The sequence below is a fragment of the Gadus macrocephalus genome, chromosome 16 (genome assembly GCF_031168955.1).
Source record: "Gadus macrocephalus chromosome 16, ASM3116895v1".
Taxonomy (NCBI): Eukaryota; Metazoa; Chordata; class Actinopteri; order Gadiformes; family Gadidae; genus Gadus; species Gadus macrocephalus.
Genome location: NC_082397.1, coordinates 1,625,190 through 1,648,234, shown reverse-complemented (window position 1 = coordinate 1,648,234; position 23,045 = coordinate 1,625,190). Strand labels below are relative to the sequence as shown.

Genomic DNA, 23,045 nt, shown 5'->3' with positions numbered 1-23,045 from the left:
TAAAGAAAATTATTACTGTCGACTTTGTACGTAATTGTTCAACACATGTTTAGAATAGGACCTCCTGCCTGTGCTAGTACATATACATACATATATATACCTATACATACATACAAATATAAAGTGTACTTAGCTTTTCCTCTCGGGTACCTCCTATATCCAGATATAGTATATATAGATGTTCTTCACTGCTTATGTGGAGAGTGTCTTGACCTTCTGCATAATCTGCTGGTTTGGCAGCGCAGCAGAAGCACAGAGAAGAGTAGGCTTAGGAAAATAGTGACCACTGCCAGCAAGCTGTTGGGTACTAATTTAAGTAATCTGGAAAACACCGACAGAAAGTTCAGAGTCAATTAGAAATTATTTTAGCAAATTCAAAACACCCACTTTTCTCCACCTTTGAACTATTACCCTCAGGTAGCAGGTTTCGATACCCAGCCCTCTCCAAAAATAGAACAAAACAGTAATTCCTTCCGCAATCCATCAGCCTTTTAAACAAACATTTAAAAAGGTTTTAATTGTTGGTTTAAAATGCCAACATCTTTAGATGTGTCCCTGAACTATGTGGAAAATATGATGATTTGGGGGTTTTGTCTTGTCAGTGGTTGTTTATCTTTATTTACTTTTTGTTGTTTGTTTTTCATGTTGTTGTTAAGGGTCATGTGTATCCGTCTTTTCACTGAGAACCATTTCCCCAAGGGGACAATACATTTCTAACTAACTATATAGGAGGTTGGCAGGTTGGCTTGTAAACTGAAGGTTGCTAGTTCGATCCCTTTTCTGTGTCCCTGAGAAACACCTAACCCTAACTGCTCCCGATGAGCTGATGGAACATTGCATGGTTTACTCCGCCGTGTGTATTAGGGCTGTGTGACGCTTTGGATAAAAGCGTCTGCTAAATGCCCTAAATGTAAATACAGATATGAATTTGTAAACATATTTAAGTTATTTTTGTATGGTTGTGATCACAGACTTTGTAAAACATGTTGACATTATGCCACAGAAAGATTTTGTCTTTGCTTCGACATTTTTGATAATCCACAATGACTAGAATAAACTTTAATAATCTTCCCCAAGTGGCAGCTAGCATTGGGTCATATAATCTTTTTATATATATAAATTATACATGTTAACATGGATATAACCAAACTCCCACTCTCAGGGTTTTCACTAACATTATCCTGACCCAGGAAAGTTCAGACATCTGTTTGGGGCAAAATAAAAATGGTTTATGGAGAAGGCTGCTTTCTTGCATATTTTTAAACCTGTCTTGACAACATAATATCAATCAATACTTTTAATATAGTAAATATTATCACATTAATATATTCAGTGTAAGCTTTGGGGTGACCGTTGACACTTCAGTGGATCCATGTGTAACGTTATTCATGGTTTCACTCATGGCTCTAAAGATCTGCGTAGAAATGTGAGCTCAGGTGCTTTCAGAGTGAGTGGAGGCAGGTATTCCTTACAGTAAGTAGAGAGACTGAAGGTTAGCCAGACAGTAGCGTGTAGACGTACACCACATACCCGCAGCGGGCCCACCGGTCCACACCCGCGCCCGCCGCCTCGACCCGGCCAGGTCTGCCGTGGCCGAGGCCCAGTTCAGGAGCACGGAGCGCCTGGACACGTCCGTCGGTCAGACAGCCCTTGGGCTTCGCAGTGGAAAGGAAGACCGATTCCATTCTCCTGGATCCCTCCCACCCCCTCCACGGCTGTTTTGAGCTGCTTCCATCAGGCTGAAGATACAGAGTGCCTCTGGCCAAAAAAATCTCTCTCTACAAAAGCCTTCATACCCAAGGCAATACACACACACATCATTCTTACACAAGCACTACATACACACAATTAGGGAGAACAGACTGCCTTCAATCAAAGACAATGTTTTCTAATATGGCAACATGTTGGACAAATAAAGCTTTTGGACTTCAACTTGAACTTCTCCCCTGCCCGTGGTGCCCAGATCAGACTGAGGCTACCGGCCATGTGGCGACTACCGCCGTCTCAACGGCTCAACCATCCCAGACCCGAGTCCAGTCCCTCATATCCAGGATCCTTTGTCCCGGCTGGCTGGACAGGTGGTGTTCTCTAAGGCAGACCTGGTCCGGGGCCGTCACCATGTACTGGTTGGTCAACACGATATCCCTAAAACCGCAGTCATCACTCTGTTCAGGCTTCGAGGTCCTGCATTGGCCCTTCAGTCTTAAAACGCCGCACAAGCTTTCCAGCATCTGATGGATTCCGTCTGAAGGACCTCCCCTTCCTTTTCGTCTACCTGCCCCACCCACGGATCCTTTTAGAACGCCTCAACCAGCACGGCCTCATTGTGAGGCCGGCCAAGGGCCAGTTCGGCCGGTCGTCCGTCCACTTCCTGGGGCATCACACCAGCTGGGACGGAGCTGGTCCGCTGCCTTCCAAGGTGGCTGCGGGGGCAGATTTCTCTCAACCTCCACGACCAGGGCTCTCCGGGAATCCCAGGGATGGTGAGCTCCTACACCAGTTGGTCCCTGGCGCCGCTGACCTCGGGTCGGCCCTGTAGAGGTAAAGGTCTGCTGCTCAGGAGGCCCTGGCCTGGTGGGAGGAGATGGTCACGCTGACCTCGGGTCAGCCCTGTAGAGGTAAAGGTCTGCTGCTCAGGAGGCCCTGGCCTGGTGGGAGGAGATGGTCACGCTGACCTCGGGTCAGCTCTGTAGAGGTAAAGGTCTGCTGCTCAGGAGGCCCTGGCCTGGTGGGAGGAGATGGTCACGCTGACCTCGGGTCGGCCCTGTAGAGGTAAAGGTCTGCTGCTCAGGAGGCCCTGGCCTGGTGGGAGGAGATGGTCAAGGCCTTCTCAGACACGAAAGAGGCCCTGGGTAACCTTTGTGTGAACCTGTTTTTGAAAAGAGAGCATACTAACTGATAAAAAAAATTAAAAGTAGATTGATAGGGTTAGTCTGTCACGTAGCCTACGTTGACTGGAAACGATGGTTGATAAGCAGAGTTTCTATCAAACAACCTTTGGACTTTTTATAATTTAGACTCATCATTAGTGAATGATTATGATGTGCACATTGGTCTCTCAGTATTGCGAAGCGTCAGTGACCAGAGTTTAGTTATAGGTCCTACAATAGTGGTCGCTCTATACTGTGCTATTCTAATGGAAATTACTAAATGTGTAAAGAGTTCAGATCCACTGTTCTTGTGTTCTGTAGACTCCTGGTGTGACTCCTGTAGTTCATGTTTATGTCCTCACTGTCTGTGATATCAGGAGTTCACTCACCTTCCACGGCACGGTTTGTAACTTTACCAACTCCGCAACAGTGTGTGTTTTTTGTACTTAATAACTGTGGGCCTATTGTGACGTAGGCCTTCTATTGCTGGTTCCAGTAGTCCGTCTGTAGCGAGTCAACCAGCGGTTTGATTTGTTCCTTGCCTATAGGCTAGGTAGAACGAAGCACAATAATGTATTCTATCATCTCTTTGAAGGTCTCCCATACATGAAATGGATTCTTGTAGGCAAGTATTTGAATTAACAAGTAGATCAGTTGATAGATATTGTGATACATTAAAAAGTGCATTTCTAGCTAGGCCTAATGGGAGTGTACACACCTGGACTTATTGAGTAATCAATAATGCAGGCTGATGGTAGCTTGATGGATGTGTTTACTCTGAGCTAGCTTTGGCAGACCCTGTCCAAGTAACACGAACCAAGCGCTGTGGCTGTGCTGAACGCAAGATCAGCCTGATAGTCGGCTGACCAATGTGGTTGGAGGGTTAAATGAGGATGAGGACATCGTTGTAATGAATGGTTTGCTGGCTTGATGCTGCATCAAATACATTTCTATTTTGACGCATGCCGTGCGTGTGTGTGTGTGTGTGTGTGTGTGTTGTGTGTGTGTATGTGTGTGTGTTTATACAGTTCATCTGACGATACTGGAAAGCGGGAAAGCGGGTCATCTTGCATCGCAACAAGCAGGAAGAAGCAGGAAGAACCCGGCGAACCGATTTGATTGGCTGACGGATGCCTCTGCAAAGACTACTCCCACATCCGTCAGCCACGCCTTCCCACGTCCGTTGACTAACGGTGCAGTGGGCATGTAGGGTTGCCCACTACCTCCGTCAGTCAACGGACGTGGGAAGGCGTGCACGGGGCCTAACGCGGCCGTAACGCGTCTGGTGGAATCCCGGCGTAAGGCGGTCCTCATGTGAACCTGTTGACCACTAACAGCGCCGCCGGCAGAAGGTATGGAGGCCATGGAGGCGGTCGCCACCTGATGGTGGGCGCTGGTCGGTCTCAAAGGAAAAAACATATCATACAAATAATATTACATATTTGCCGGGCGCCCTTCCCCATGTTGTGCCTTGAGGTAACGAACAAAGAAAGGAAAAAAATACACTTTGCACCCCTCACAATTCATCTTGATGCTGAGTTTGCGCACTGAAAGTGTACGTGCGTGCGTGCATGCGTGCGTGCGTGCGTGAAAAAAAACAGCGACCCCCAGTCTCATTTGAAGTGCAGAGACCTCGAGCGCCGAGACAGCAGAGCCGCAAGAGAAGCGCTCTGCAACAGACGGGGAATGACGTCACGGGAAGGAGCCGCTCACCCCGCCTCTGCAAGAAAGAGGAAGTTTGACGTAAAAACGAAAGTAGATTGACATTGGTTCATATTGCATCCGAACGACCTCACGGAGCGTAGGCCTACGTGAAGTCGAAAGGCGAAAATATGGCAGGTAAGCAGAGATGTCTTAAAGTAACTTTTGTATTTTTGTGCATGTTGGTGTAACGTTACCCTATATGTACGCTGCGATATGCGCCTTTGTTTTCAGAAGTATTGCGATCGATCATTGTGGTCAGGGTTTAGTTGCAGGGCCTACTGTAGTGGTCGGTCTGTGCTATTGGACATTACTAAATGTGGACTGAGTTCAGATCCACTGTCCTTGTGTTCTGTAGACTACTGATGTTATTCCTGTAGATCATGTTTAGATTCAGATTCAACTTTATTGTCAGAGTACTCGGTACTCTGTGCAGAGTACAGAGTACAGAGACAACTAAATGTGGCTGGAGATCTAAACAGAAGTGCAAAAGAGCGGTTAAGGTGCAGTTTCAAAATGATTTTCATGTTGTGCAATATTAGTTTAAATAATATGGGATAGTGCAAGAGTAGTGTAAACGGTCAAGAAGAGTATACAGCAGCAAAAAAGTTGACGAGGTATGAGCAGCATAGATGGACAGTACGGTATCTATGAACAGTATGAAAATATGATGATATAATATAGTATATAATATAATACAAAATATGATAATATAATTATAGTGGATTGGATACAGATATTAGATAAATTACATACATACTTTATCAATATATTTTATGTTTATCTCCTCACTGTCTGTGGTATCCGAAGTTCACTCACTTTCACACTGATCTCTGTTTCGTGACTTGTCCAACTCCACAACACTATACTGTGGCGAGCAGTGCGGGAAGGACGAGACGGGAGCCCAGGTTAAGCGATGACGCAACTCTCGTGCCCGATACACCGCACGACCCCGAGAGCTGCCTTTATTTAACACCCCCACATAACAGAAAACACGGCACACCTGACCAACACAAACAACACTCTCACTAATGGTCCCGATCACACTACACATCACAATTAACACACAAACAATAAAGACCCCAAACCCGTTAACCCCACTTAAACTAATAACAGAACAAGTTATCCAAAACCCCTCTTCCCCAAACATTCTGAATACCCAGACTCCCCGGGGGGTAGGAGTCGCCACAATACTTTGTGTGTTGTTGTAGGCTATATACTTTGAGCCAGTGAACCTAAAACCACCTCTTTTTGTTTTCAAACGTGGTGATTTGTCTTATCCTTAACATAGTGATCTATGTTATCACTTGATGAAGAAAGGTAGAGAAACAAGTTTTATTTCTCTGTAGGGATCCTTTCCACAATGAAGGCATCACTCCAGTATTATGACTCCTCCATTGACTCCTTATCTGCTCACCCGTTGACTCAAGGTCTCAATCTGTGGGCTTCAGATGTTAAGTTGTAGAACTTTGTAGAGGAGCTTCATAGAGAAATGTCGTATTAAAATATATATATATATATTACCATTTTTCAGGATTTGGAAGTGAATATATGCAGGGGGAGACCGGGAGTGGGTCTGGGCAGCCGTCCTCACCTCCGTCACTCGAAAAGGAGAGTGGCGAATTCTACATGGGTGAGTTAAATTTAACATAGAAGTGAAATAGTCACTCAAATTAATCTTTTGAATCATGGTCCTGAACACGGAATCTCAAATTTGACCTGATGCATTAAATTGGGTCAGGGTTCGGGTCTCACCCTCTACGTTGATTACTTCACTCCCTGTCCTTACGTTTCTCTCATCTCTGATTGTCCTCCCTCACCTTAATTATCTCACCTGTCCCTCTTTAATATTCCCCTCCCATGTTTTCCTTCCTCTTTGCCAGTGCGTCTTTGTTCTTTGTTTCAAGCATTTTCGAGTGAAATTTACGGTTCCCGGTTTTCTGATTCCTGCCCGTTTACTCCCGACTACGTCTTTTCCTTCTCCCTGCCGGATTTGCCTGATCTCCAATTGTTTTCTTATGTACCGACCTATCTCCCAGTAATGACCATTCTTTCAACACAGATTTTTGCCTCCTGAGTCGGGCTATTGAGTCCTAATCCCCCTGTTGCTGACCTAGGTGTCAGGCCTTTTGCAGCAATAGGAAGCTCCCAAATTATGAGGGCAAAGACGGCAAAAGGTGCTCTCTGGAATACCTGTTGGGTGTTCTGGATACAGACTGTAAACCTATGCCTACTCTAGAACATATGTCATAAACACATGACTTAAGTCTTCATTAAGTTATCATGCAGGGATTAAAAAAAAAGTTGTTGTCAAAAAAGATCCGCTAAAGAATCAAGGTGGTTTAAAAGACCAGGAGATACGCTAGCTAACTATTGAGGAGCATGATAGTGCGAAGGTAATCTGTTCCAGCCGACACATGTGTTGTCCTACTATCCGTTATTACACTTTTAAAAATTCAGACTCAAACATATCAAACATATCGGCTCAAACACCAAATCTAAAATGTTGCGGGTTCCAAAGCACAACTGAACCTAATGAATGTAAATTGGGTTCTGCTTTGGCAGCAGGAGGCAGCCAGCCTGTGGTTCCCCAACTTAATTTGTCAGGCCCCCCTTTGGTCAAAATAGGTCATGCATTTTTTTTAACTTGTATAGCGGAAATGTGGCCTTCAATAAAGCTGGCTGTGTGTGTGTGTGTGTGTGTGTGTGTGTGTGTGTGTGTGTGTGTGTGTGTGTGTGTGTGTGTGTGTGTGTGTGTGTGTGTGTGTGTGTGTGTGTGTGTGTGTGTGTGTGTGTGTGGTTCTAGATGACAAAAGAAACAGGGAACACACTGTAATTTCATACTACAAAAGAAGTGAAGATGTAAAAGTAGCACAATGAAGCACTCTTAACTGGCTGTACTACTAAAAACCCTCCTGGCCTCTGATGCAATCTAAATTCATAGGTTAAAAAAACCATGTAACCCGTCTGTAGTGGTGATTTGTCCTCCTCAATAAAACAATAACTGGAATATAAAGAAATCAAACTAAGCAACGTAATGAAAATTGCCACTGAGGCACCAGGGGGACGAATCTTACGCAGTGTGGGTAAAGAGTCAAGTGTTCGGTCGGGATTTTGGGGTTTCTGCAAGTTTATTTTCCGGTGTTACAAGCAAACAAAACAAATGTGCCTGACTGGGAACCTGTCGCCTCATCTCCTTGGTCTCTCTGGTACAGCTGGTAAAGAACCATGACCCTTCCCAGTGCCTGTCTTACCCATGCCCTCCTACCTCTATCTATAGGTTAGACACCCGGTGCGCCACAGCTGCCCCATCATTTCAATTAACTTTAATTTATAATACAAACAAGCAAATAAATATAAAATAATCATATTATTTAAGCAAATATATATATTAAGCAAACAAACTAAATAAATGTTTTATAATTAAATCGTATAACTGAATAGCTCCAACACGTCTATAATAAAACCCTCATGCATCATATTTTGTCCTGCAACATTCAACTTAAATATATCAAATTTAAAACATAAAATCAAACAATCAAACATCAAACAATCACACAAAAACTAGCTGGAGGGCAATACCAGCGGAATTGAGAGCATGGCCGACTCTGAGCTTGGTGAGTTGAAGTCTCTGAAGAGTTTTAGGAGTATTTAGTCTACCTGCATAACCCTCTATGTCATGGTTTGCTCACCAGATAGAAAGTATATCATATAACAACAATAACATAACTGCTATGTAATGAATAAGTCTGATATATTGATGGTATGATCAACCCTGCCCATCCATCAGAAGCCTCCTACAACATGGTGGAAGGGGATCTAAACATGTTGCTGCTTGTGGGGGCTTTACTAATGAGACCATCAGTAGGCTACACCATAACTTTTCAATGTACTGCTTTCAGACAAAAGATATACTTCATTATCTACTTTGGTGGATTTTTGTTTGGCTTTCCATTGAACTAACGTACAAACAACATGTTGAATAACATTACAATGAAGCATACAAATACATATCATAACAAGATAGAATAGTGCAAATGACAGTCAGCAGCAAATATATTAAATAAATTGGGTAAAAAGCAGATATGTTGTAAGTGGTAAAATCAGACTGTGTTCGATGCCTGAATGGCAGACTAGGGAACGGGAGCCTACGGGAGTTCAATGCTCAAGTCTGAAATATCCAGCCTCACCATTTTCACTGAGTATTAAACAGCATATGCTAGCGAGAATAACTACTTTAACAATGAAGATACACCCTCAAAAGTGCAGGAATAATGTGAGTATATAAAATGGAACAAATAAGCAAACTGCTTTCAGTAATCCTTGACGGACAAGGTCACGTTCGCAAACTAAAACAATGTGGTGAATGGCCACACGTCCTTCTCCCCCTGCCCCTCCGGATTCACACCCTGAGCGAGCCCGCCCAAACAGAATCTCCCCTTTCTCAAACTCATTCAACTTGGTCTCTTAAACATCCAATTCATCGGAAATAAAGCTTTACTGTTGACTCTAGCTCTTTGTGAAACACCACTGACAAATAGATTTCCTCTGTCATACTGAAACTTTGCATATCCATCCCAATGGCTTTTGCCATTTTGCTGTAGGCTATGCCTGTCGGTGGGTTTTTAGAATTATTAACAAACAATCACAGTTGTAGCCCAGCCTACTACAGTTGGTGTAAGACTATAATATTAAGTACTTTTGCTGTATAGTCTAGGTACAGATTGGTTTTACACCTTATAAATGCATAGCAGTACATACCTACGTACCTGTACTTAAAACAGTGGGCAAAATAGTAGAACTCCAAACATTGCTGATAAAGGGTACATCAAGAGCACAGAAAACGGACAACGTTTGACCGAGCTGGCCCAAGACAGAACCCCTCACCGACCCTATCTCACTTGACTAAGTCTAACTATCAGGAACGGCTGGTATAAATGGGCTAACAGGGCTAAGCCCTCCCTACCTTCTACAGTAAAAATTAAAAAATATTATTAAAAACCTCAGAACATATTGTTTTAAATTTTGGTAGAACCTAAAGCAGCAACAGCACCAAAAAGTGACAGAAAAACCCAGGATATATGACATATCTTCGGTTTTTTCCTGTGAATGGGCTAAATGTATTCAGCCCAAGCGGAGTAGCGTAAGCTTCCATTAAATTTTGATTGACAGGTATCGTGACACGCCCCCTTCATATGCTTCCCATTTGGGCTAAAGTCATTCAGCCCAAGCACAGTAGCGTAAGCGGCCATTTTTTGTGATTGACAGGTGTCGTGACACGGCCCCATTTGGGCTAATTTCATTTAGCCCAAGCGCAGTAGCGTAAGCTTCCATTGACGTTTGATTGACAGGTGCCCTGACACGCCCCCTTCATATGCTTCCCATTTGGGCTAAATTAGTTTAGCCCAAAGGCTAACCTAGCACCGTAGCTACAGTACATTGACCTTCGACCAATCACAGCACAGTAGCGCAAGTGCAGTATGGCGGGCGTTAGCATGAAAATGAACGAAGTGGATTATTTACTTTCTAATCGGTTTTCTTTAATGTCTTTGGAGGATAATTGGAAGTGAAGAGATTGGGGACACATCAACCAAACGATGTACAGATTTACTGTCAGGAGTGGGGTCAGAATATGGCCGGTAATAGTGCATTTGTATGCGGGTCAACAACGTTTCGTATCGAAACATTAAAAAAGCTGTCTAAATAACCCAACATGACGTGACAAGTGTGTAGAGAAAGTGGCCCCTCTCCAAGCTGCATTTCAGCGACAGGCAGTAACAATAAGGTTCTCTAAGGAATTGAAAATGATCTAATTTAATGTTGCATACAACATTGCCAAAGAGGAGTTTCCATTCACCAAATTTAAATCCGAAATTATTCTCATGAAGAAAAATGGATTAAACGTCAACCCAACGTATAGCAATGAGATGGCATGTGCACAATTCATTGCAGTAATAGGCGACACCTGAAAGCAAAAGACAGCTGCGGACGTCGGAAACGCCACATAGGCCTACATGTCCATGATTGACGGCGACACAGACGTCTCTACCAAAGAGTGTGTGATCGTCTACAGCCGCGTTTTGCGCAAAGGGAGACCGGTCAACATTTTAATTGTGTAATACTTTTTATGCACAAAAAAAGTTTTATTTTGCTTAATGGTTTAGTTCGAAATGTTCAATTTCAGCTCAGTGAAGCACTTTAAACACCTTATTTTTATTTATAATTGTGCTTCAAATAAAGACATGCCTTTCTCTACACCTTATTCTTGTTTAAAAATCATTCACATTATATGAAAGTTATGAACAGAGTTAGCCCACCCATCGTTCACCCATGACACCGGATTGGCTATATAGCCCGGTGTCGACAGAGGATCTGTTCCTTTCATCTTCTCGCAAAGACGCATGTTGTAGTACCGCTTGCGGATAGCGTATTCGCTTTTTGAAAAGGATCGCGCTCCAGACTGTGTGCAGCCTCGCGACCAAGGGTCGGAGCAACGGGTGAACTCGTCCTCCAGGGGCTGTTGGTCTGTACAGCGCTGAAAGGCTTCCCTTGAGTAGACGCTTCCAAGTTTTTGTTTAGTTTCAGTCACTTACCGGTGAAGGCAGCGCTCTCGCGTCCTCTCCCGGCAACACTGCTGGGATTATTTTTTCACTACTGGGATTAATTTCGCTACTGATAGCTCCCTTATAGAAACAGCTCGGCTGTGTTCTGGGTTACCAAATTTATTTGGTAAAAGTTTTTCCAGTCAGTCACTTACCGGTGAAGGCAGCGTTCTCGCGTCCTCTCCCTGTAACACTGTTGTTTATTTCTTTCGGTCACTTACCGGTGAAGGCAGCGCTCTCGCGCCCTCTCCCTGTACCACTGTTGGGGTTTATTTTTCAGTCACTTACCGGTGAAGGCAGCGCTCTCGCGCCCTCTCCCTGTAACACTTGTTTGTTTCTTTTCAGTCACTTACCGGTGAAGGCAGCGCTCTCGCGTCCTCTCCCGAGAACACTGCTGTATATTTGAGTGGAGGGCCTGTATGAACTGCGGCTCCATGCCCTTGGCACTCAGGCTGGCTAGGCTCGCAGCGGTGGAACATCCGGCAGCTGTCGACCTACCATCAATGGCGCCACTTCCTCCTGCTCAGCCCGGCCATTCTTGGCGTCGGGGTAGAGCAGGCCCCCCCCCCCAGGAAAAGGGCTAGGGACGAGCTAGCATCCAAGGTGGATCGCTTGTCGTCCGATATGGAGAGGATACAGGAACTCCTCCTGACCCTGCAACCTGGGGCAGGTGGCGCGGTGGCTGACATCCGGCCTGACCCTTCCTTGGGGGATGTGCCGGGGACGGACGATGTCCTGTCGCTGGCGGCATCAGCCAACCTCTTCAGTGAGGGTGTCACGGGGGAGGAAGCCTCAAACGCTTTTGGGGAGGCCTCCCGCTCCTCTGCTCAGAGCTCTGGGCACAGCACAGAGGGTAACCCCATCGGGGCCGTCATCCGTACGGCCCTGGCTCGCCTGGGGCTCGATGCTCCTCAGGCAGACTTGGCCCAGCCTAGCGCCTTTTTCAGGCGCAGCCCTGCCACAGCCCCTTTCTCTGTCCCTCCTTCGGAGGAGTATTTAAAGGAGCTACACCTCTGCTGGAAGGACGCCAAGGCTCTCCCCCGTCCTTCTTCCAGTGCTCGGGCCTTGGCTGCCATGCGGGATCCAGCGCAGTATGGTTTGGGTTGCATGCCACCCGTTGAGCCCGCCATTGCCTCCCTCATTCTAACCCCCGATCAGGCCTTGCGGCCGGATGCCAGGTGTCCTTGGCCCCAGTGCAGGGTCACAGACGACCTGCTTTCGAAGGCCTATGACGCAGCAGCACGTATGGGGCGGATTGGCAACTCCCTCTCCCACCTAATGCTGGCGCTCTCGACCTCGCTGCAACAAGCTGCAGTTGAGCCGTCTACACAGGACCTGAGCGACGCGTCCCTACAGGCCTTTGCCCTCATGTCCAGGGAATTGGGGCGTGTTATGTCCACCCTGGTCCAGACTCGCCGCCAGGTTTGGTTGGCTCAGTCGCCCCTGACGGAGGCGTGCAGGAAGGCCCTTAGAGCCGTGCCAGTGGTACCGGGGGAGCTGTTTGGGTCAGCTGCCCTGGAGACGCTGGAGCGAGCTGCCCAAGCTAGGCAAACCAACCTGCAGCTGTCGGGTCTTCACAGGAGTGTCTCCGCTCCTGGCAGGCCTAGAGCCCCCCCGGCTGCCCCCCGGGGCCGCTACCAGCCACCACGCTCTTACCCAGCAAGAGATGAGGGCCTACGCAGGTCTCGGCGGTCCGCCCAGCAGCCCGCTGATAGCTTTCGCGCCCCCGCCCGCCCATCGCCCGGGCAGCCTCGGGCCGCGGAGCCTCACCGGTACCCCTCCAGAGCCGACAGAGGCCGGGGGGCCAGGCGCTAGGACCACGGGGCCGGTCGTCGGCTGTTTTTCCCAGCAGCAGATCAGCTATTGGGCTGCCTGTACTATAGACCCCTGGGTGGTTTCCACCTTAACCCAGGGGTACGAATTACAGTTCCGACGCCGGCCCCAGGCCTTCGGCCGGGTCAGGATGACAGTCGTCCGCGACCCGACGAAGGCCGCAGCTCTGGCCCAGGAGCTATCCGCCCTCCTGGCCAAGGGTGCGATCGAGCCAGTGGACCCTCAGTTACAACCCGGGGGGTTCTACTCGGCGTACTTTCTGGTCACCAAGAAAGACGGCGGATTCAGGCCCATTCTAGACCTAAGGGGCCTGAACACGTTTTAAATTTTTTTTCCATTTCACATGCTCACCTCGGCGGACACCCTGAGGGTAGTTGCCAGGGGGGAGTGGTTCACGACTATAGACCTAAAGGACGCCTATTTTCATGTGCCGGTTGCGGCACACCACAGGCGGTTCCTGAGGTTTGCCTATCGGGGCAGGCATTACCAATTCAGGGTACTTCCCTTCGGGCTTTCCCTCTCCCCGAGGGTTTTCACCAGGGTTGTGGCGGCAGCCCTCGCACCCCTGCAGACGCAGGGCATGAAGATCCTGCCGTATCTGGACGACTGGCTGGTCTGTGCGCCCTCCAGGTCCCAGGTGGCCCAGGACACGGCCCGCCTGCTGTCGCACGTCGCCCGGCTGGGCTTGACGGTGAATCAAACAAAGAGTTGCCTGGACCCTTCCCAACGGGTTACCTATCTGGGGTTGGTCCTGGACTCGGTCGCCATGAAGGCCTACCTTTCACCTCGACGGGTGAACGACATCCTCCGCCTCCTTCCCCTCTTCAGAGCCGGCAGGAGGCTGCTTTTTATTCATTTTCTTCAGCTTCTGGGCAAGCTGGCAGCTGCTTCAGCTGTGGTGCCTCTGGGCTTACTGTCCCTGCGGCCACTCCAAATGTGGCTGAACAGCCTGCACCTAGATGCCAAGTGGCACAGGCAGAGGAGGGTCAAGGTGACCCTGCAGTGTCTTGTCTCTCTGGCCCCATGGAGAAAGAGAGCGTATCTAGAGGCAGGCGTGCCCATGGGCGCAATCCCGGCACGCCGGGAGTTGGTGACAACCGACGCCTGCCTCTCGGGATGGGGCGCAGTGTGGCAGGGCAGGACTGCGCAGGGACGGTGGTCTGGCCGGGACGTGGCACAACACATCAATGTGCTGGAACTCCGGGCTGTGCAGCTGGCATTAGCCAGCTTTCTGCCCCATTTGACAGGCCGGCATGTCCTGGTCCGGTCGGACAACATGGCCACAGTTTCGCAGGTGAACCACCAGGGGGGCACCAGGTCAGCACGGCTACTCCGGGTATCCCAGAGCCTGTGGACTTGGGCTTCTCCCCGTCTGGCCAGCCTACGGGCAGTCTATTTGCCGGGGGCCCAGAATCGGGCGGCAGACTTCCTCTCCCGACGGAAGCCTCCACCGGGGGAATGGCGGCTTCACCCCAAGGTGGTGGAGTCAATGTGGGGCCTCTTCGGCAGGGCAGAGGTGGACCTCTTTGCCTCGGAGGAGTCGGCGCATTGCCCCCTCTGGTTCTCCTGGGCAGAAGCGTCCAGCCCTTTAGGGCAGGACGCGCTGGCGCACGATTGGCCGGACAGGCCTCTTTATGCCTACCCACCATTGCCTCTGGTTCTGCCGACACTCCAGAGGGTCCTTTTGCAGGGCCACCGGCTCCTTCTGGTGGCCCCCTTTTGGCCGGGGAGGCTCTGGTATCCACTGCTGCTCAGGCTCTGCTGCAGCAGAGCCTGAGCCTGCTGCACTGCGGCTGTCAGGGGTACGGTCATGAGTGCCAGGGCACCATCGACCAGGTTGCAGTACGGAAACAGGTGGAAGCTGTTCTCCAACTGGTGTGCGGCTAGGGCCGTGGATCCAGTGCATTGCGCTGTGACCACGGTGCTGGAATTTCTGCAGTCCCTCCTGGATAGTGGCCGGTCGCACTCTACCTTGAGGGTCTATGTAGCTGCCATCTCCTCCCTACATGATAGGGTTGACAGCGCCACGGTAGGGCGCCACAGATTAGTGTCCCTCTTTCTAAGAGGGGCTTTGAGGCTGCGTCCCCCTACAGCCATGCGGTCTCCAGCATGGGACCTGCCGCTGGTGCTGGAAGCCTTGTCATCTCCTCCCTTCGAGCCTTTGGGTCAAGGGGGTTTGAAGTGGCTGTCTATGAAGGCTGCCTTTTTACTCGCCATAACATCTGCCAAGCGGGTCGGGGAGTTGCATGCCCTATCAGTGAGTGATACATGCCTGAGGTGGAACTCTGATGGCTCGGGTGTCACTCTATGGCCGAACGTTGCGTTCCTGCCAAAGACCCTGCCACGCAATCACCTTAACCAGCCCATCCAGTTAGCACGCTTTGACCCCCCTTCTGGGGAGGGTGGGTCTGAGCTGCTGTGCCCGGTGCGGGCCCTTAGGGCTTATATTTCTGCTACCGCCGGTATTCGCCAGTCGGAGCAGCTTTTTGTTTGCCATGGTGGCCCTAACAGGGGTCGTGCTTTAACAAAGCAGAGGCTGTCCCACTGGATTGTGGAGACCATAACACACGCCTACGGGGCCAGTGGCCGCCCCCCGCCATCCAGGGTGAGGTGTCACTCAACTAGGAGCGTCTCCACATCATGGGCTGCCCTGAGAGGGGTGCCCCTGGGGACCATCTGTGCCGCGGCGTCATGGGCGTCGCCTAGCACATTCTCCAGGTTCTACCGGGTCAACGTTGCCACTCCCCATCCAATGGGCGTGGCCCTGATGCCAAGCTCTGCTCTCTCTGATCAGTAGGTGGGCACCTTGACTCTTCGTGACGTTGTTGGTATTGGCCATCCAGTGCTCAATGCACCGCCTCTGGCGGTCAGTAAGGATGAAATAGAACGCAGAGTTACGTATGTAACTCCGGTTCTATGAATCCTGGATGACCGCCAGAGTTACAGGTCACTCAGAAGTCTCGTGGTTCGCGAGAAGATTATGGGAACAGATCCTCTGTCGACAACGGGCTACATAGCCAATCCGGTGTCACGAGGGTCACATGTGACCTTGTTGGTATAGGTACTCGAACTGCGCATGCGCGAGACGGATAAATCCAGTGCTTAATGCACCGTCATCCAGGATTCATAGAACCGGAGTTACATACGTAACTCTGCGTTTGTCTGTCATTTTATATTGCCTTTTAATTTCTCTTCCAGGGGAGCTTCAAAGGGTCCGTTCTGAATTCATTCAGAGAGTTTCCATCCCGGTTGTTGTGTTGTCCATAAATGATCAGTCAGGTTCTTATTAACTCGATTTATTAACACATTATAATCACCATGTCCCTGCTCTCAGTCTAGCGTGTCTATCTGTCTCTCCGCATCCCGCGATCTCTCCCAGCATCTCGCGATATCTCCAGTAGCTAAGATACTATACTACATCCCTCCCTTGTTTAGAATTAAAGTACTACTTCAACATAAAAGGGTTTCATTACAAACAATCAAATTAAATCCCTTGTGACTAACTGTCTATTACTGTTGCCTACAATAACACTGTACTGTAATGTTCACAACTCTTTTTTTTTTTCATTCATTAACAGATTCAATATGATGATTATTACAGTTGAACATAACTTTCTTTTTTTTTTTTTTTTTTTTTTACTTTACAGTCACTTTACAGTTACTAAGTGTCCCTGTAACGTGCGGGCTTTCTAACAACCCTGCCACGCCTGGTAGTGACAACCTGCCATTCTGGAACAGGGGCAGAGTCGGGTTCAGGTGGAATCTCGACTGCTGGAGTGATCTGAGCGAACTCCATGTCCAGATTGTCATTGAGAACCCGAGCCTCGGTTGGCTCCGGAACATCAAAGTCCATTACCACTGGAGTGTGGCGCAGATGTTTGACATTCCTGATGACCTTTGATCCATCTTCTGTGTTAATCAGTTCGAAAGAATTGTCCGATGTGTTTTTGAGTAACACATAGCGAGTGTCTCTGAATATGGAATCCAAAGATCTTGGATCTTGGTTCTCCATACTAGCAATGTACACAACGTCACCAACTTCAAAGTTGTGTTCCTTCGCTCTTCTCTTCTGGTCAGCGTACTGTTTCATTTTGGTTCTGTACTCCTGGTGATGGTGTCGGATGTCATTTGTCTTCTTTCTGTTGTGTGATATGTCATCTCCCTTCTCCACGTTTGGAATCTTTGTACGAATGTCTCGTCCAAACATCAGCACAGCATAGCTCTCAATTTTCCCATTCGATTTCGGATAATATGGAGATGCACGAATGTGTTTGACTCCACACGTCTTGAGGAACGACTCAAAAAGCTGTCCTACAAACTGCCTGCCATTATCCGTCACGACCTCTAGGGGGAATCCGAATCGAGAAAAGATCTTTGTCATTTCTGTAATGACAGTTGCTGATGATATGTCAGATATCACCACAGCCTCTGGAAATGAGGTATAGTAGTCAATCACAGTCAATATGAACTTGTTCTGGGGCCTCATTTATAACCGTTGCGTACGCACAAAACGGGGCTGAAATTTGGTTGTGATCTATAAAAAACCGACTTGACGGGAGAATGTGCGCAGCCCTAAGCAAACTCTGACCCATGCGTACGCATGGTTTGGAGGAAACGGAGAAATGGCGACACAGATGGTGTGGTGGTGAACTGAAGTCAGACAGAAGAATTGTAGAGTGAGAAGAACGATAATGTTTTATCATCGCCCTTCATAAATGTAATTTCGACCCGTATCATGCGTTAAATCTACGTAATCAGAATAATTTAAGTCAACTGCGTTATTTCTCAGTTATAACTCCAGAAACATCTCCTTAGAATAGAAATAAAAATAAATCTCTATATTTAATCCCGTCACTCCATACTGTCCACTGACGGCGCGACTGCATGGAATAAAGCATCTGTCCAACATGTGTCAATAACATAATATTTTTATTTGACACTGTAAACACATAATCAAATGTCAATTAAATCCCAAGTGTGGAAAACCAAGACACACTCCTCATCACAATCGTTGTCCGTTACTCTTGATGCTTTTCATTAAGTGTTCTCGGTCAGTCTACCGTAACCCTATAAATACAGAGTTGAGCGCCGTGGTAATGCTGCACCATGTGGCACTTCTGGCGGACCATGCAAATGGCAGGATTCGGAGGGAGAGGGTCTTTAGGGACCATAACGATTTATTGGTAGGCTACATAAAAATATGTAACTCTATGTCAGACCGCTTCTTTTTTAATTCTGGGACTGTGCGCTCCGTGCTACTGACAGAGTTCACTGCTGCAGCAACATGTTGCCACTCACTCTGCTTTTTGTTGTTGGCGATTCCAATCCCGTGACCACCGAACAAAACTACCTTTCAGGCCTCCATCTCACACACAAGTGTCTCCACTTCAACCTCCGTGAAATTTCGCTTTTTTGATTTTCTCAGTACTTCTGCCATTGTTTCCAACAAGACATAATACCGGCATCTGAGTCTGTTTTATATGCAGATCGCATTCATGAGGTCATTTGCATTGACCATTTATGGTTAAAAAGGGGCGTGTAGAGGGCGGAACGTGAAGCTGATTCAGCTGCGCACAATTATAGTCAGTATGTGATTTATAAAGCAAAGATTGCGTACAGGTGTGCGTACGCAGTGTTTTATAAATCCGAATATTTTTTGGCGCACGCAAAACTTGGCTTCTGGGCGTATGCACATTTTTAGTAACGATCCCACGCACAGTTTTATAAATGAGACCCCTGGATAGGACCTACCAGATCGATACCTAACTTCGTCCAAGGTCTCGGTGGTAAGTCAAGTGGTTGGAGGGGTTGATCGTTCTGGAGCGGCTGATTGAGTACACAGGCGGAGCAGTTTCTAATGTCTCTTTCAACATCCAAATCCATGTTAGGCCAATAGAATTTACTCCTCAGGTACTGTTTTGTACGTACCACACCCTGATGCGTCTTGTGTCCGATCCTGAGTACTCGTTTTGTCATTGCTTTCGGCAACACAATCCTGTGTCCTCTCAGTACAAGTCCATCGTATGTGCATAACTCTTCTGCACACCTGTTGAATGGCTGTAAGGTTTCCGGAACCGGATTTGGCCATTTTCCTGTCTCCACGATCGTCTTCAACTGCATCAGTGTTTTATCCTCTGCCGTTTTCAGGCGAATGTCCTCCAGAGTTATGGCCTGTACATCATGCAGAGTCACTGACAACACTCTGTCGACATACAATTCCACATACTCATTGTCCTCAGTCTCTTGTAATGGAAGTCTTGATAGTGAATCTGCCACATTGGATTTTCCCACTATGTGTTCGATCTTGTAGTCGTACGGCTGTAGTCTCAAGCCTAATCTCTGTATGCGGGGTGGCGATAGTGTAGCTTTCTCTGGGTTGAACATGTAGATGAGGGGCTTGTGGTCTGTTTGTAGCGTAAACTTTCCTCCCCACAGGTATGTTCTGAAATGTTCCACAGCCCAAACACAACCTAGAGCTTCCCGCTCTATCTGAGAGTAGCGGCGCTCGGTTGGAGTCAATGAACGGCTCGCATACGCCACTGGCTTGTTCCGTCCATCTGATTGGGTTTGAAGTAAGACTGCTCCTAGTCCTACTGGGCTCGCATCACTGATGACTACTGTTGGTGCATTCAGCTTAAAGTAAGCCAGGCATGGCTCACTTACCAACGCGTCCTTCATTGCTTGGAACGATTTCTCTGTTTCTGTCGTCCACTCCCATTCCTGTCCTTTTCGAGTCAACCTCCTTAAAGGTTCTGATAGGTTCGCATAGCTCGGTATGAACTTCATCAGAAATCCGCAGGTGCCTAGGAATGAGCGAAGTAGCTGTACATTCTCAGGTCTTGGTGCTTTACAGATAGCTTCAACCTTCCTTACATCTGGTTTAATTCCTTCGGCTGAGATCACATGACCAAGTATCTCAATCTGCTGTAGTCCGAATATGCACTTGTCTCTGTTCAGGGTTAGGCCTCTGTCCGTGAATCTCTGGAAGACTTGTCTCATTCTTTGTTCCAATTGCTCATCATTCTCACCGAAGATCACAACATCATCCATGTAACAGACGGTGCCCTGCATTCCGCAAAGCATCGAGTCCATAGCTTTCTGAAAGGCTTCCGGTGCACTCGATAATCCAAAGGGGACTTTTCTGAAGCGGTAGCACCCTCTGTGAGTAATGAACGTGGTCAGGTGTCTAGATTCAGGGGCTAAGTCACACTGCCAAAACCCTTTCCGTGCATCTAACTTGGCAAACACTTTTGCTCCCTGCACAGCATGTAAGATGCTGTCTACAGTCGGTACTGGATGTCTTTCTCTGATCACAGCATGATTCACCTCCCTGAGATCTACACATAGCCTCACTTCCTTGGTGTCTTTCTTTGGAATTAGTAGTATGTTGGAGACCCATTCTGATCCTTCATTCACTTCCTCTATTATACCTTGGTCAAGCATCTTGTCTAACTCCTGGTTCACAGCCTCCAACATTGGAAAAGGGACTCTCCTCAAACCCTGAGCTACAGGTGAGACTTTCTCATCGACTGTAACTTTATGACTGTAACCTTTAATTTGACCTAGTCCTTTAAAAAGTGAATGAAATTCATTTGCTAGATTACTGAATCTCTCTGTCTGTCCTACTGTGTTCACAGTTTCTCCCGGGTTCAGTATCTTCAATGCAAAGCTGGCTTTCCTACCTAGCAAGGCCTCAACCTTTCCTTCTATGACATAAACGTCATCTTTCACTACCTTGTCCTGCCATCTAATTTCTGCCTCAAAATAACCAGCACATCTAAGTGGTGTTGTCTGGGCATAGGCATAAAACCTCTTTCTGGTTGGTCGTAGTTCTGTCCTTCTGGACAATGTTCTTCTAAATAGGTCTTCTCCTATGAAGTTTCTACCACTTCCTGTGTCTATGACCATTTTTAGCTTTTGTCCATTTATTTTCACTGTTTCAGTCCCTTCCGAATTAACTGCATTAATAAACTCATCTGACTCTGAGTCAGAAGGTTCATGCACTGCTCTAACTGGTTTACGAAATTTGGGCTTTTCTTCATCCCTATTTCTGTCACTATTCTTCCCTCCCTGTGCAAATATTTTCTTCCTACACACTCTTGCATAATGTCCAGTTTTTTTACAGTACAAACAAGTAGCAGTCCGAGCTCGACATTCATCTTCTCTGTGGGACGACATTCCACATCTGAAACACTTGGTGTCGCTGTTGTCATGCTCACCGTCATCATCATTTCTGCTTTCGCTTCTTCCGTGTGCTTTAGGTTTCATTTTCGTGTCGTCACCGCGACTCCTCCTCGTCGTGAAGTGAACCTGATTGTCCCGGGCTCTGTGATCACTGGCCTCCGAAAATAATCTAGACTCCGTCTGCGCAGCTTCAAAAGCTCTTGCAGTTGACAATGCTTTGTCTAAAACCAGTCCATCCTCCTGTAACAGTTTGTCACGCAGCCTCTTCATCGCACATTTCTCCACAATCTGATCCCTGATCATGTCATTCTCCAGGGCGCCGAAGTCGCACGATTTCGCTAGTTCCCGCAGTCCATTCACAAAAGCATCAACCGACTCGTCGGGAAACTGAGCTCTTTGTCTAAACTTGTGTCTTTCCAAAACCACATTTCTCCATGGCGTAAAGTATACATCCAGGGCAGCAACAGCCTGCGCATGCGTACCTTTGTCTCCGGGTAGATTAGCGAAAATCCTCTGGGTCGGCGCACCAATGCAATGCAGAAACGTGGCTCTTCTGACCGCGTCCTGTGCACTGACAGTCCCACTCGCAACTTCGAAGAAATTGTACGAGTCCTTCCATAACGTGTATTCCGTATACAAGTCCGATGCTCCCAGGTTCAATGGGACTGGCGGGGCTAGTTGAGCGTGGAAAGCAGGCGCCGGCGGCACTGGTGCAGCAGCAGCCTGTTGTCCCTCCTGCGACATGGTGGTCACTCGTGGTTCAGTCTGCGTTTCCCCGGCGTATTAGACGTGAAATCCGTGTCGTCTTGTTGCCTTCGACTTCATAGCAAACTATCCCATCCTCGTCGCCAAATGTTGTGTTGTCCATAAATGATCAGTCAGGTTCTTATTAACTCGATTTATTAAAGGCCCACTATGCAACTTCGGGAATTTCTTCGCTGTTTTCTTGGTTTTGGCACGCACATTTCTCTACACAGCGCCCCCTACAGCTTCGTATGAGATATTTCACAACACTGTCGTAACAACTCGTTGACGACCCTTCCCCATGCACTTCTACGCGAGCCATGTGCATTTGTTTTCAAAGAAGCCGGCGAATGCGTGGAGCCATGTCCGAAGTAAATGTTCATAAAGTGTAGGCAAGGTTATACATTTTTAAAATGGTGTATTTGTATTGCAATAAACATAAATCAGCGTGGAGCTTGACCCGACGTCACTGGCAGAGAGTAGTGACCCTTGCACAGAAGCATACGGCCGACATCTTTCTTTATTCTGGGTGGAAATAGTAACATAGTCACGCCATTAAATGCGTTTATGGAAACATTTTTAGCGAGAAATGTGCATTTTACTTTCATGATGTTCGCTCGGTGAATGTGAAGGATGTTTGGTTTGATAGTTATGACGAAGAGGGAACGCTCCGTTCCATTGCATGGACTGAGTGTCTGGATGCTAAGCAACCTCAACGTCTTGGCGGACTATTTCTCTGCTGATCAACACTACGAATGCTGGAAACACACCAGACACACCATGTGAAGTTATTTAACCCGATTATTGTTATTTATATCAGAGATTATTTAATCTAACCCGATCTAAGCTCTATCACCCAAACACGGCAGCGTTTGGGGTTCCTACCTCGGACTCCAGCACAGCCACGGCCGACAACTATCTTTATTCTGGGTGGAAATAGTAACATAGTTACGCCATTAAATGCGTTTATGGAAACATTTTTAGCGAGAAATTTGCATTTTACTTTCATAATGTTCGCTCGGTGAATGTGAAGGCTGTTTGGTTTGATAGTTATGACGAAGAGGGAACGCTCCGTTCACTTGCATGGACATGGACTCATCTAGCTGCGTTG

At 47.6% G+C, this 23,045-nt stretch overlaps 1 protein-coding gene and 1 long non-coding RNA gene across 2 annotated transcripts in view; one reads left to right on the top strand and one right to left on the bottom strand.

Moving 5' to 3' along the window:
• The window catches only part of LOC132473960 (uncharacterized), a 206,532-nt gene that overhangs the window by 121,049 nt on the left and 62,438 nt on the right, over positions 1-23,045 (top strand). The gene's annotated exons all lie outside the window — the stretch shown is intronic.
• LOC132473973 (uncharacterized) overlaps positions 150-23,045 on the bottom strand; it is an 84,239-nt gene continuing 61,343 nt past the window's right edge. The window contains exon 2 of the long non-coding RNA XR_009529530.1: positions 150-799. This is a non-coding gene — a long non-coding RNA (uncharacterized LOC132473973). The remainder of the gene's footprint in view (positions 800-23,045) is intronic.